The sequence below is a fragment of the Schistocerca cancellata genome, chromosome 3, assembly GCF_023864275.1.
Source record: "Schistocerca cancellata isolate TAMUIC-IGC-003103 chromosome 3, iqSchCanc2.1, whole genome shotgun sequence".
NCBI classification, from domain to species: Eukaryota; Metazoa; Arthropoda; class Insecta; order Orthoptera; family Acrididae; genus Schistocerca; species Schistocerca cancellata.
In genome coordinates, this window is record NC_064628.1 from 97,329,584 (window position 1) to 97,346,010 (window position 16,427).

Consider the following 16,427-nt stretch of genomic DNA (forward strand, 5'->3'; position numbering starts at 1 on the left):
CCCATTAAAAGTTGTTGTATTTTGTCAGGGTTGCATAGGAGCTTATTGGCTGCAAACCAGTCCAGGGCCTTTCTAGTGTTTCTTTTGTTAGGTTATTCAGATCTGAAATGTTCTGATGTGTGGTAAGTAGTGTTGTATTGTCAGCATAACACACAACAGGGTGAGCTATATTTTTAGGTAAATCATTAATAGCGACAATGAAGAAGAAGGATCCAAGGATAGACCCTTGTGGTACACCTGTGCTGATTTCCATGATGGAAGAATTTAAATTTCTGACTGAAATGAATTGTTTTTGGTTACTTAAATAAGAATTTATCACAGATAAAGTGCTCCCTCTCACCCCATAACACTCTAGTTACTACTGATTTCACCATCTTGGGCTTACAGCAATTTAATTAAAGGCAGTTTTCACACCAGATATATCTTGCTTTTGTTTATAAAGGATCTCCTGTTGTCACTAGCATTTCCACTTCTATTCTCCAAACTACTGCATATTTCTTCTTTGTTAGCAGAGGTTGGTGTCAAAAGACTTTGTGTTGGAGATTATGTAAACAATAGGCAGAAAACCAATGACCACAGAAGATGCTTTGTAAGTAAAAATAAAATGTGTTTGGTCTAAAAATTGATTTTTACAGCTGCTGCAAAAGATGGCCATGCAAAGAAACAAAACATGTGTAATATTTTTGTTGATATTAGAATCCCTCTGAAATTAAATATTGTTATTTGTTGGAGTAATGCATGGGAAAAATTTATAATGGTTAGTTCTCTCTGCTATTCCTGAATTTCTCCTTTATGAACGAATTTTGTGGAGGAGTATGTGAGTGATATAAGATTTAAAAAATGATAAATAAAAGAAAGCAATTGCTCATAACAAATATGCATAAGGACAGTTATAGTGTCAGTTGAGCATCATTCAGGAGCACATCATGATAACTGTTTCATTCCATATACATATTATCTTCTGTGATATTTGTGTGTGTGTGTTTGTCTTGTGTGTGGGTGTGCAGACATGAAGCAATAAATAAGAAAAGTATGCATTACTGCTGTTTTGTTTTTGTTTGTTCATATTAGTTCATATTAGTATGTGTATTGTCCATGATGAATTTTGCATGGCATAATTATAATCTTTTAAGCAATTTCACTTTTTCTGTGCATATTATCGTGTAGAGTAGTGGTGTGTGACATATGGCACAGAGCCAATGATCCCCCACTCTGTTATCAGCACCATTGATTACTGATAAGACAATAATCCATAGATGGCAAGGAGTGACACAAACTTGATATGACAAAGTGCCAACATACTTCTCTTTACTTATAGGGCATCCCATTCTGAGCTACAGCTAGTTGAATATATGTTAAATATTATATTTTCCTGTCTTTATTAGTTATGTATTTTGTTAGCTGTCTCACAATTACCTAGTCTTCAGAAAATATTAATTAGAAACATTTGTCACTTACATAACAGTCTGATCATGATTCTACTTGTAAGATTAATAATAACTTGTGTTTCCCAAAATGGTTGAATGGCTGACTTTTATATGCTGTTTTGTGTTGTCTTTGAATAGGTTTGATGTAATTATTCATACTTCTTACAAGACACCTCTCACTTTTTGCCTCTCTCTCTCTCTCTCTCTCTCTCTCTCTCTCTCTCTCTGTGTGTGTGTGTGTGTGTGTGTGTGTGTGTGTGTGTGAAATGGTGTTTGATGTAACTTGAACACATTTATAAGCGTTTGTACTTCTCATTAAATAGTTGAGATAGTTGTGTCGTTAAATGGGCAATCCAAAGGTTCAGAATTCAATTCCCTCTTAACCATATGATTTGTTTTTTGTTAATTGTTACTCCTTTTACCTCCAGCGATAATTATGGTATATGATAAGTGGCATGCTGCACCATGGTTCATAGTCTATGTTAAATAATGAATAGATAAGTTAGATCAAAGCTTCGAGAAAGACAAGGGCATACTCTTTTCAATGGGACCATGCCCAGTAAAAGATTATGGTGGTCAAATCCACCTTCAGGTTGAGGCAGTATTAGACTTATTATGTTATTGTCAGATTACCTTTATTACTTTTTTCCTTAATTTATTATTGTTTGTCAATTTTACAATAATATTACCATATTAAAATTAATCAAAAAATTGCAATTTAAACTACGATACTAAAATGGGTACTATAAAACATATATTTGAGAACTAGAGCACAATATACATTACAAAAATAAGACAGTCAAATAGTAAAAAAGCAGAGTTCCTTCTCTTTTCAGTGACACTGAGTTGCACCATTCTATCACTAGAAAAATATTCTGTATTGTACAAAGGGGGCTCTTTTAGTATACACAAAATTTTAGCCCTAAATTGTTCAATTGGTAATGACTGACTATCGTTAGATAGAGCATTAAATAATTTTAGGGACACCATTGGGAACCTGTTCTGTGTCTTAGTTAGTTGACTTCTTGGCCAGTCTATACTGTCCTTATAGCAAGTGCTGTATTGATGAACTTCATTTCTCTTTCTATATGTTGCATCATTTGTTTTTGTGTGAACAGGGTAGTTGAAAAGATATTGGCTGAAAATACTCAGAACTCCTAGTCTGGAAAAATTGGTTTGCAATGGTCAGTTTTTTTCCTTGACGTAATGATCCTTATTGCTTGCTTTGTAATAAAAGCATACTCTTGCAGCCTGTAGAATGGCCCCACCGTAACAGCCCATCAGTAATATCAGAAATTGAGTCCGCCTTGATGCAAAACACCTTGTTATTGAACAACAAGGTGCTTTGCATCAAGGCGGACTCAATTTCTGATATTACTGTTTTTCTATGCAAACACGGACAAAATGGAAGAGTTCCAAGATAATATTATTGTAACAGCCCATAGCTAATGTGATTGTGGAACATTGCATAGTATACTGTTAATAGGTACTGGTGTGGTATAACTTTTTAGTTTCCTCAAGAAATACAGGACTCATGAGAGTTTGGAACATACATGTTTACTGTGCTGTTGCCAGGTTAACTTGTTATCAATGAGGAAATCCAGAAGCCTGGTGGCTGCTGTGTCACCCAGTGCTTCAATACAAATTAGGCTGCATGACATCCTCTGTGTTTTTGTCTTCATTAGTTTTCATCTTGTTCATGATGAACCAGGCCTTGGCCTGCTTGGGCTTGTGCTTGGCCTTCTGCTTGTTCAAGTGCTTGGGGTACATTCTGCCCTTTTGGGAACAAAGTTATGTCATCTGCGAACTGCAAGGTGTGCCCATTGGAGCATATGTTATTAACAAAAATTAAGAACAGCAGGGGCCCTATTACAGATCCTTGTGGCACATCATGTTTTAACTTCATTTCACCTGATTCTGCCCCTTGCTCTGATACAATCTGTTGTCTGTTATTAAGGTAGGATTTGAGAGTATGCAGAACAGTTCCAAACACCATATGATTTTAGCTTGCTGAGCAGGCCTAATGTGAGATATAAACAAATGTCTTACTGAGGTTACAGAGTACTAGTGCTATAGACTCCTTGTCTTCAAAACCCTGAATTATATTTGTAACTAGGACAAGTACTACTTTTATACTTGACTTTCAGAAAGCCATGCTGTATATCATAAAAGAAGTTATTTCCTTCAAAATAACTAAATAGCTAATCTTTCATTATGGACCTTATCGTATTGGCTAGCACTGGTATTATAGATATAGGCCTGTAGCTTAACACTTCATGTGGATTACCATTTTTGTTAACTAGTACTGCGTGTGCTACTTTCAGGAAGTCTGGACATTCCTTGGCATGGAGACATTTATTTATTATTACTGATAGTGGTTGAGTAATTTCACAGACTATAGTTTTTAATATAGTACAGAGCATGCCACAAATATCAGCACTCCCTGAGTGTTTTCATAACTACTGGGAGACTGGTGTGCTGACCACACGCCCCTCCTATCTGCTTCCTCAGATGAGGATGACACGGCGGTCGGATGGTCCCGGTGGGCCACACGTGGCCTGATGACGGAGTGCCTGCCTGAGTATAATGTTTTACTGTTTTTATTATGTATTTTGGATACACTGTCTTCAACATTACCATGCTGCATTTATTTCACAGCCACTTCAGGATCTGTTCTGAATTCAAGAATTTTACTTACTCTGCTTTCTACCATGTTTATAAAATATTCATTAAAGTCATCTGGGCTACAAAGATTAAAGCAAGAGGTGGGCTTTTGTCTATGTTCATTAATCAGATCCCATGCTGTCTTGCAAGGAGTGTGAGCTTCTTCAATAAATCTGGCAGTGCCCGGTGGGCCACACGTGGCCTGATGATGGAGTGCCTGCCTGAGTATAATGTTTTACTGTTTTTATTATGTATTTTGGATACACTGTCTTCAACATTACCATGCTGCATTTATTTCACAGCCACTTCAGGATCTGTTCTGAATTCAAGAATTTTACTTACTCTGCTTTCTACCATGTTTATAAAATATTCATTAAAGTCATCTGGGCTACAAAGATTAAAGCAAGAGGTGGGCTTTTGTCTATGTTCATTAATCAGATCCCATGCTGTCTTGCAAGGAGTGTGAGCTTCTTCAATAAATCTGGCAGTGCCTTCCTTCTTTGCTTTCTCTACTTCTTTTCTGTACATCCTTTTGGACTGTATATAATTGTGGTATAGTCTGTGCTTGATGCCAATATCTTCAATGGCTTTGACTCTATCACTTAGTAGTTGTACAATGCATTTAATTTTAGCAAATATAGAGTTATACCCACTCTTTGCTTTGACGGTTTTCTGTGTGTATTTTGATTTGGCAGTAGGATATCTCTAGGCTTTTAGTGGAGAATGTTTATCAAATTTGGCTTTAAGAGTACCAAACATGGAACTGAATGTTATCATTAAGTGCCAATTATTCACACATTTGCTGCCAGTCTGTAGAAAACACTCCACTTTCGAAATCATCTAAATTTTTCTTTGTAATAACACTACTTCTGAAGACATATTTTGAATGCGAGCTGGGAATTTGTTGTGTACTTGTTGTGTTTGTCTATATCTTCATGATTACTGCACTGTGAAATTCTGCCTACATACTGTTACTGATATTCTCAATTGTTTAACAAAGAATATCATCTATGATATTACGAACAGCATTAAATATGCACTGAATGAAGCAAACTGTTCAGTGCTGTACAATAGCAGGCTGTAATGAAATACATTTCCCTCACACAAAAGTTCACTTACATTTTCTCATGTTATATTACAGCTAGTAGTCTGAGAGTTTTCACAAATAAGAAACAACAGAGAGTGACTGCCGATCACATTTTCAGCCATCAGTAACTGTTTGCACAACTGTTCATAGATGGCAAAATATAAATGTAGAAAAAATAAACTCAGGTGCATAATGTAGGTAGCTTCTTGTCAAACATGTAATGACAAAAATTAATTTTTGTTCTTTTTGATGTTTCTTATTCAAGCAATTTGCTGGACAGACTAAGAAGTTTATTTTCCAAAATTTGTTGTTTGTATAAGTAGTAGTAACAACAAACTGTCTTCAAAACAGTTACATAAATGACAGCATTCAAGATATTAACATGAAAGATTCATTACATTATTAGAAGTAAGTCTGATATGCAACTTCTCAAGAGTTCACTCACTTACCATCAGTATGAATGAAGACAGAGAAGTAAGTTCAAGTTTCATTTTTCTGTCACATTTCATATCATATTTGGAGATCAATATAAATAAATTAACATAGTTTTTATGAATTTAAAAAAATAGTATTCTTGAATTTTATACTGGTTATCAAAATGAGATATTGACCAGCCAGTGCCAAAAGTGAATGTCAATATCAGGGGGGAAAAGTCAACACAGTGGGCACAGCAATTAAGCTGAAGTGTGACTGCAAACAGGCCCAGAGATAACAGCCCTCAGTCTCTGCAGCAGGCTGGGGGAGTCACAGTGCCATCCTGATCCTCCACCAAGGTGTCGCAGTTTCCCCTCGTACAGCAGGTGACTTGTAGCACTTGTCACTTACTCTCTGATGTTACTGCTACTGTTACAGTTATTGTTGTGTGTATTATTATTAGTATTATTCATTATTTCTGTTCCATGTGTTAATTCTTTCTGTTTGGCGTAACATTAAAGGGTAATCAAAAAAATAACAAAAAAATAAAAATCAACAATTTGAGTACTGCCAATAGCATTATGTGGTTTTCACATGAAAGTACTGAAAACACAATAATATTTCTCATAATGGAAAAAATGGAAGATCGCTGGAAAGGTTACATTATTCAGTGACAAGTAGCATTTTAGAGGTCACAAACAGCTGTCAATCATTTAAATAGAGTTTTTGGCTCGTAAAAATGAAAAATAATGCATATTTGCTGTGGAATGGCTTGTGGACTCCTTAGGCACATTTGTCTCTTAACAGAAGTATAAGTGCAAGGACAGAAGGAAGATTAGTGACAAACATCTAGTCAAAACATGTGTAAGTACATATAACTATGAACTGTACTTTTGCACCACACAAATAACTGAACTCCATGAAACATTGTGTCAGTGAATAATGTACCTATTCAGACGACGTATCTTGTCAGTGTTTCAAAAACGTGCCATCTACTTTAACAATGTTTGTACAGCCACCACTAACTATTGGTGTTCTTTTCAGGTTATTAATTTTTCATTTCACTGACTTTTAATCCATCTAGCACGTAATTTCTGCCTCCTTATTCTTGACGTTCTTGACTGTATATGATTTCTTCGTACAACTTTCTCTATGTCTAGTGTAGATGTTCTGTGACACATGTGTACTTTTGTGGCAAGTGTTTGACTTGAATTATTGCTTCTTCTTTACACCTCCATCCCTGGAATGACTTATTGAAGTTATCTTTTTTTTATTCTTCCCCTCATTTCTCATGTATTTAAATTTTCTCAGTTGTGTAAAATTTTGTTTGTTTTTTATATTCACAATCAACTAGCATATAAAAGATTTCATTCATCATCCTAAATTTCCTGGAAGAGGATGATTAGACAGCATAAATACATGTCAGTTTTTGTTTCCTTGTCTGCTAGAATGTAACATAATGGTCATGACACTACTGCACCAATCTACATAGAGTAATGACAGTAAGAAGTATGTTCTCTAGAAATGACACCTTTTGCCCCTTTATAAAATGTCAATTATTTTTTTTTTAGTATCAGTAACTGTAGCAGAGAAAAGAGAGACACAAAATTATAACACATGGTTGAATTTCTTTATGTTTTTAGTATCAGTAACTGTAACAGAGAAAAGAGAGACGCAAAATTAGAACTTCATGAACTTTACATATAGGAAATGAAAATAAGGAAGATAAAAATTGTGAATCTAGAGATAGGAAGATAAGGACAGTAAAAATTACGAATCCAGTGCTCATAGAGGGACCAAAAATCAAATGGAATTAGTAAATAAATATAAATGTATGTCAAAATCATACACCAGAATCAAGGAGCAATGCATCAGCAGCCAAATTCTGAAGGAAAATGATTTTCTTATTATTGGGGACTCTTTGCTGAAAAATGTGGAAGGCCAAAATTGTAAAATTGATGTTTGGCCAGGAATCAGGACACACCAACTTAATAATCACCTTCTGAACTGTCGCAACTCAAAAGAAGGCAGTAACTTCAATATAAATATGACCCACAAAGCCGTTTGTGTTCATGTAGGAACAAATTCTCTTAGGAACAGCAGTGAAGAGATATTTATCAACGATACAAAAAACCTAATTCGGTCTACAAGAAGCTTGTTCCCAGCATCCAGATTTACAATTGGCAGAATTATCAAAAGGAAGTCAGTGGTTGACAATTACATCAATAGACTAAATTGTAACATCAAACAACTGTGTGATAGCTTAGGTGCAATTTTTGTTACTCCAAACAGATCCTAGGAAACAGATGTCTAGGTAAAGATGGCACACATCTAATAGACTAGGTTCTTTTACTTTAAGTAAAATGTTCACTGACACATGTCACATCATTAGCAACAAGGGAAATTAATATATATGGAGAGGGGTGCTGTAAAAACCCAAGAAAAGCTTAGGACTAATTGTTGTTTAGTGAAAGAAGCAATTAGTAAAAGAAATAAAACAAAAACAGTTATTTGAATCATCTGAATGTAAATGGTTTAATGGCAGGAGGAAAAAAAATTGAAGAATTTCAAATTATACTTGCAGAAGCCAAATACATTAAAGTTACTTGCTTAAACAAACATTGGATGTCAGATAATTCTATAAACATTTTAAATAAAATAGAGAATTTCAATGTAGCAAGCAGCTTTTATAGGAAAAATAGAAGTCATGGAGGCTCATGCATACTTCTCAACGATTGCTTGAAGTATGATCTAAAAAGGGACTATGAATATTTAAATGAGGAATGCTCTTTTGAGAGCTGCTGCATAGAAATGACAGACCTAAACACTTCACTCATCTCTATTTATAGAATTCCAGGGTATCCAACAACAAAAATTTTCCTATCTAAATTATATAGTCTTTTAGAAACGCTCAAGAAAGAGCTAGTAGAAATTAGAGGAAACTTGCATATGCTGTACCAGATGCATAAACAAGCCTCTGACCAAGGTGCAGAACAGAGTGTGAATATTCATAGGTCATATCTGAAATGCAAAAAAATACTATAAAGCTAAACTTCTTCTGGCAAAAAAGCAGGCAGCGGAGAACTATATAGAAAGAGCTCCCAATAAATGCAAGGCAGCCTGGCAAATAATAAAACAAGAGAATACACCGAAACACACAGAAACAGCTCTGCTTGATCCTGAAGAATTAAATGAGTACTTTTTAAACTCAGTTAAAGAAATAAGTAACAGTATCAAAGCAACAAATTCATCTGCAATGAACCTTGTTGGAACACCACTGCCTGTTAACCTGGAATTTCAATGGAGGGCTGTCACACCTGCTGATGTCATAAAAGCTGTATCCAAATTTTCAGGTTCTAAAAGTATGGACTGTTATTGGTTATCAAATAACATAATTAAAATGACAATACACTAGAGTTTATGGGGTGAGAGGGAGCACTTTAACTGTGATAAATTCTTATTTAAGTAACCGAAAACAATTCGTTTCAGTCAGAAATTTAAATTCTTCCATCATGGAAATCAGCACAGGTGTACCACAAGGGTCTATCCTTGGACCCTTCTTCTCCATTATCGCTATTAATGATTTACCTAAAAATATAACTCACCCTGTTGTGTGTTATGCTGATGATACAACACTACTTACCACACATCAGAACATTTCAGATCTGAATAACCTAACAAAAGAAACACTAGATAAGGCCCTGGACTGGTTTGCAGCCAATAAGCTCCTATGCAACCCTGACAAAACACAACAACTTTTAATGGGAACATCAAATGAAGTAGGCAATAAGTCGGTAAAACTCTTAGGTATTCACATTGACTCAAAACTATATTGGGAGGAACATGTCAATCATGTATGTGAAAAAATATCTCGGGTGGCATACCTTCTCTTGAAACTAAGGGAGGTAGTGAGCTTGGAATACCTCAGGGTGACATACTTTGGGCTATTCCAGTCACATATTTCATATGGTCTGATTATATGGGGGCATTCCCCTCACATAAAAAACGTATTGAAATTACAAAAAAAAGTCATACGTATAATATGTAAAAGAGGTCATAAGGAGCACTGTCGTCTTCTTTTTTCCGGACTCAGAATACTTACAATTATAAATCTATACATCTATGTGTCTGTACTCTATATTAAAAATAATATTTGAGAATTTATTGCCAGAAGGAAAATACACGAACACAACACCAGGGCTAACGGTAGTTTAGACATACCGCGCCACAGAATAGCGAGAACAGGAAATTCCCACAAAGTTAACCCACTCAAAATGTTCAATAAACTGCCAATTCATGTTCAGCCTATGGATACATGCTTCAAATGTATTCTATAATGTATTGACAGAAGTTTATTTTATTATTCTATATGTACTAGTACATCTTGTTTGACGAAGCCAATATCATTGTAAAATGATCTACGGTGAATAAAATTCTTGATTCTTGATAAAGAAAATAAGAAAATGTTGTTATAGCAACTGATTTCAACTTAAATATGCTAAGTCTAGACAGTAACATTGTAAAATTTATTGACATAATCCAAAACTCTGGTTTTAAATTAAATTTTTTTTGGATCCACTAGAACACATGCCCATTCTGCCATTTGTTTGACTGTGAATATAAGTTTAGTTCTGAATTGGGAATCTCTGACCATGCTGCTTTGTTTATCCAGCTACCATCTCAAATATATAAACAAAGTGATAGCAAAATGTGTATAAAAAGAAACTTCAGCAAAAACAATATGGATATGTTTTACATTAAGCTAAATGAAATAAACTGGTCTGTAGATTATAATATTTCAAGCACTGAGAACTTTAGAAGATTTCTAGAAACATTTTTACGGATATTCAATGAAGTGTTTCTACCTAGCATTTGGCATTAAAAAAACTAGAAATAAACTAATCGGGATTACTCCAGGCATAAAATTCTAACATAAGAAAAAGAAACTTGCATAATGAACTGAAATTCAATACAAATCCAGTCTTTGTTGAATATGTGAAACAATATAAAACTGTGTTCAAAAAGGTTGTAAAGGCTGCCAAAAGACTGTTTAACAATAAGTTCATTAGATGTCATAAGAACAAGTCAAAACTGTCTGCTTGATTATCAGTTCTGAAATAGATACATCAGCGAACAGCTAGGAAATTTTAAAAATCAAAGAATAAATATGTTAATATAATGTAAATGTGTCTACTTATAAGGATAATGTGCAGTTCTTTGACCTTACTCAAAATTATGAACAGCTTCCTGTATTTACAAATGTTACACGAAAACATGTAGAAGATGTTATATTATCCCTGAAAAACAAAAGTTCTGCAGGATGGGATCGTATAAATTAAAATGGTGTTTAAAATAATATCACATACTCTGACAGAAATAATAAATCAATCATTTGAGCAAGGATGCTTCCCAGAGTTACTGACATATGCCGAAGTATGACAAGTACACAAAAATGTCCCAAAAGAAGAAATGGGAATTACAGCCTGTTTCTATCCTGCCAGTTTTCTCTAAGTTATTTGAAAAGCTTGCTGCAACACAGATACTAAATTTTGTTTCAAAATTTAATATCATTGATAAAAATCAGTTTGGGTTCCAAAAAAGAAAAAGTACCTTAGATGCAATAAACACTTTTGTTGAAAGAATTAGCTCCTCATTGGAAAACAGCAGCAAAGTTGCAGGTATCTTCTGTGACCTAGGCAAAGCATTCAGTTCAGTGAATCACTCTGTGCTGCTCTATAAATTAGAGCGTGCCCTCCAGTGGTTGACCTCATATTTGACAAACAGGAAGCAAAGAGTTATAATAACATCTAACTCTGCAAATTACTCATTGAAATGGAAACTATCTCACTAGGTGCTTGGTTTTGGGACCATTACTCTTCCTGTTTTATATAAATGATTTACCCTTGAACATAAAAGCAAAGTCAGTCCTCTTTGCAGATGACACTTCAGTGCTGATTGGGGGGAGGGGGGGGGGGGGGGGGGGAATAAAGCTCTGCAGAGCTCGCTGACTGTTTTGTAAACACTTTGTATTCTCTGGAAGCCTGGTTTCAATTAAATAGTTTGAAACTAAACATTACAAAAACACTACACACACAGTTAAAAAAAAAAGATCTAAACCAAGTGAGATCTATGTCCTACATAAAAATGAAAAGATAGAACCAGCAAGCACAATAAAGTCTTAGGACTAAACTTGGGTGAAAACTTAAGCTGGCAGGCATACTCAGAATATTTAGCTAACAAACTAAATAGCCCTTCTTTTGCAATGGGAATGTTACATGATGTAATAGACATGGACAACCAAAAAATTGTGTACCATAGTTACTTTGAGTCTATCATCAGATATGGCATAATTGTTTTTGGTAATTCAACTTATGTGGTATGGATAGTAAAACTTCAAAAAAGAATCATTAGGAAGATTTTTAAGTCTGTAAACTAAATCCCTAAAATTATATATTGACATGTCTCCAGTACAACAGATCACATGAACTGAATATTGTATGTTATGAGATGAAATAAATCAAATCAAATTGTACAAGTGTGGGTGAGCAGGAGATGGCTCTGAAAAACATATATCAAGGAGGGTACAGGGAGCAGGGAAAGACCTGGAAGTAATAATGGACTGCAAACTAACAGATTTGTTAGTTATAAAAATGAGGGAAAGGGAGCAAATATGTGACACACATTGTGTTCTGTAACTCTGTAAGGAAAGATAATAGGGAGCCAAGATGTCCAACAGCAGAGAGAGGGACAGCTGTTGTAAATTACATAAGCTCGTCAAAGAAATAAATTACAACTATCGATGTCAGGACTTTTGCATTTCTAAAAAGAGACATTAGTTGTATTTTTAAGGGAAAAACTTACAAATTTTCAATTATACTATGTATTTACTGTTTGTCTATCACTGCTAGTACCTGATGAAGACAAACAAATACCTGTGTATTGTAAGAATAGACTTTCATTTGACTTTTTACATTGTCTCCAGGCTTATTAAAAATCTAGCACCAGTAATAGAAAATCTAAGTAAAAGAAAATCATATAGTGTTCTAATATGTGGTGACTATAATATAGATTTTCTCTCAGAAAACTCCAGCCATCTAAGGATTAAAAATTTTATGAACAGCTACAACCTAGACCTAATGGTTAACACTCCAACCAGGATAACAAATCACAGTACCACTTGTCTGGATCAAGTAGCAAGCAATATAAATTGTACTGTATCCTCCATCAAACTAGGATTTTCAGACCACAATGCATTAATTATGCAGGTCTGGTTACAAAATAACAGTCACGAACACAATAAAATCACTGTACAGAGGAGAAACTTCAATAAAACCCACATGCATACTTTCCTCTTTGATATACAAAATGAAAACTGGCAAAATGTATACGAGGCTCAAACAGTAGACAGCAAATATGAAGCATTCTTGGATATTTTCTGTTATTATTTTAATTGCCACTTTCCCTTACAAACAAAATGTATCACCAAAGATAGAAAACTCTCCAGCTGGATAACCCCAGGAATCATTAGATCATCACAAAGAAAAAGAGAACGTTTTTACATGAGCAAATCCAAACTAGGCAGTAGTGAAGCATTTAAGTCATACTTTACTCTATATAAAAAGATATTAAAGAACGTAGTAAATGCAGCCAAAAAGCTACAGAATGATAACTACCTCAAATTGTCATCAAATAAGAGCAAAAGCATGTGGCAACTTATTAATATGAATACTAATAGAGGAAAACAGCTACAAAATGATATTAGCTTAAAAAATAAATGGAAAATTAGTCTCCAGTGGGAAAGAAACAGCAGAGGAATTCAATAACTACTTTACAGAAACAGTAGAAAACCTGGCTAACCATCTTAAAAATAGCTGTCCGTTACAACTAGAACCAAACTTATGCTCTGAAACTGTATTTCTAAGGCCTACATCTGAAATTGAAATAGAAAAGACACTTCATAGCAAAATTAAAAAAAAAATCATCTGCTGGACAAGATCAAATCCCATGCTTCCTCCTTCATAATTGCAGTAACTCTATCAGTAAACCCCTAGCTCACATAATAAACTTCTCATTCCTGAATGGTACATTTCCTGGTATGCTCAAAATTGCAGAAATTATACCTGTCCACAAAAAAGGAAGCAAAGAGGATCCCAGTAATTATTGACCCATTGCACTGCTTTCAACTTTTAGTAAAGTATTTGAATATATAATGGCCACCAGAATCATGTCCTTTCTAGACAAAGAAAATATCCTGTCACCTGCTTAGTTCAGCTTCCAAAGTAAGAAAGCTACAACAGATGCAATACAAGAATTTTTAGATCATGCACTGGAGCTTGTGGACAAAAAACTCCCAGCCAAAGGTATCTTCCTAGATCTAACAAAGGCATTCGACATGGTTAATCATAGTATACTTCTGCAAAAGATGCATTCCTATGGAATAAGAGGAAATGCCTATGACTGGTTTAAAAGCTATCTGGAAGATCAACAGCAGTATGTCGAATTAAATGAAACTAAGCTCTCAGGTACAGCTAGCACTGTACATTCCTCCATACATACCATAAAGCAAGGCGTTCCCCAAGGCTCCGTCCTGGGCCCTTTGCTGTTCTTACTTTACATAAATGACCTTCCTCACAGCCTACCAAACACAAAAACCCTTTTATTTGCTGACGACACCTCTATACTCATATCTGCACCCGAACAAATTCTCCAATCTAATATAGATAGAACCACAGATCAAATAAGTCGATGGCTTCAAAGTAATAGGCTGCTGATTAATGCAAAAAAGACAATTGGAATAACCTTTCACACTGCCCAAAACAGAAATCCATTACTACCAACTATATCACTGGAAAAAAATAATGTTAAACTTGAAAATGAAATAAAATTTTTGGGGGTCACTATTACTGATACGCTCACATGGAAAAGGCACATTGACGTTACCAGCACAAAAGTTAGTAAAGTATGCTTCATGATTAGATCAATAAGGAACGTCACTAACACAAGTACCCTAACCACAATGTACCATGCACTCTTTCACTCCGTACTTAACTATGGAATCATCTTCTGGGGCCAAAATTCTGAATCAATTAAGATATTCAAACTGCAAAAGAAGATAGTCAGAACAATTATGTTCAAAAAACAAAGAGACACTAGTAAACCATTATTTAAGAAACTAAATATTTTGCCCCTCCCATGCCAATACATACTAGAATTATTATTCTTTACCAAAAAAAGTATCAACAAAATTAGCAAAAATATGGACTACCACGATTATGACACAAGATCAAAAACCTCTCTAAGAATACTTCCCCACTCAACAAAACTGTACAGTGATGGTGTCAAGTGCATGGGAATAAAATTATATAATCATCTTCCAACTTTTATACAAGAAATCCAAGAAATAAATAAATTCAAACAGACAGTGAAATCTCTTTTACTAAAAGAATGCTTTTATACCATCCAGGAATATTTGGAATCAAAATTGTCTTAGTGCATCATAAAGTATCAAAGCTGAATGTTGTTAAGTCAGTTTTGTCACATCATGTAACAATTCTCTGTAAAGCTGTAACTTTAAGTAACATAATTTTGTAGGTAATGTAAAATAATCTTTCCTCTGTATTCTTGTTTACTATTTTAGACTCCTGTAAACTGTATATTTGTATTGACTTATCCCATATCAGTTGTACAAGCCATTGTACTGATTTGATCTACGGGACAAATAATAAATAAATAAATAAATAAATTAATTAAAAGGGCTCCAGATTTCTGAGACTGAAATAATTTTAATATTGTTAATAAAGTTTCTTTAAATTTATTTTTCAATTACTAGGGATTCTTAGTGATCCACAAGAGCATAACCAGGATCTAAGCTAGGAATGAGGAACTCATGTTAATTTTGGAGAAGGGCAGTGGTTGGAGGGAAAAACCACAATTTCTTATAAAATAAATCTCAAATGTATCTACATTGTACTCAACAGAGAGAATATAGATTGTCTGAGATTTGTACATATTACTTCACTGTTAGAAGCTTTAGAGCCCACGGCCATCAAGTATTTTGTATTGCAAGTAGAATAGTTGAAAATGGTGAAATAGTTCTTAGACTTCATGAAAATGGGTCTGCATACACTTGATACTAGTCAGTATCCATTACATGTCCTGGTTTCCTACAAACGATGGGGGGGAGGGGGGGGGTTAATTAGGAGGGCTGAGGGCTGCATTCCTGTGGCTCTTGCTGGGTACATCCTTATTTGTGTGCATTATATATGTGCAAAATTTTGTATTAGATCTATACTCTGAACATTGGAAAGCAGTAAGTGTAGGAGGAATAATTTTTATTTCATCACCTCAAAGTTCATTTGAGACAATCTTTTATTATGAGTGAGATAAGTACAGATAACCATTCACAGACAGAGCAGGTACCGGGTAATGGAAAGGACATAAACTTCAGTTGTCAGTAAATAAGTGAGGAATCTACAAAAGATAGGTTATTACCTATATACAATACCAGTACCACTCAATTTTGCAGAACAGGGATTTCATTGTGTATTGGTATGTTCCCCTTTTGGAGAGAAAGGGAATCTTGGCAACTTGAAATGAGTCAGACTTTCGTACCTCATGTCATCCAAACTAGGACAGATAAAATGTCAAATACATTTTTCTAATATCGAGGTTGCTGTATGATCACAGATAGTAGTGGAAAAAGATCATTTGAAAAAAATGAAGTTAGTCAAAAACAGGCTTTGAACCTCCATTTTGAAGACAGGTACAAAATTTTGTCATTGCTCAGTACTGCAATTGATATCTGAAAACAATTATGTTAGGTAGATACTATAAGT